Genomic DNA, 206 nt, shown 5'->3' on the forward strand with positions numbered 1-206 from the left:
GTTGTTTAGTTTTTCATTAGTTTTTGCAGATGAACCCCCTCCAGATTAGTGTTGTCACGGTACCAATATTGGGACCCACTGCACGATACCAGTGAAAATATCATGGTTCTGAGTAGTATCACGATACCAAAGCAAAAATGAGGCAGATGTGCCTTTTGTCATTTATAAAAAGATAAATCACTTTTCTATAATACATCAATGATATT

Source organism: Epinephelus moara, chromosome 3, assembly GCF_006386435.1.
Source record: "Epinephelus moara isolate mb chromosome 3, YSFRI_EMoa_1.0, whole genome shotgun sequence".
Classification (NCBI taxonomy): Eukaryota; Metazoa; Chordata; class Actinopteri; order Perciformes; family Serranidae; genus Epinephelus; species Epinephelus moara.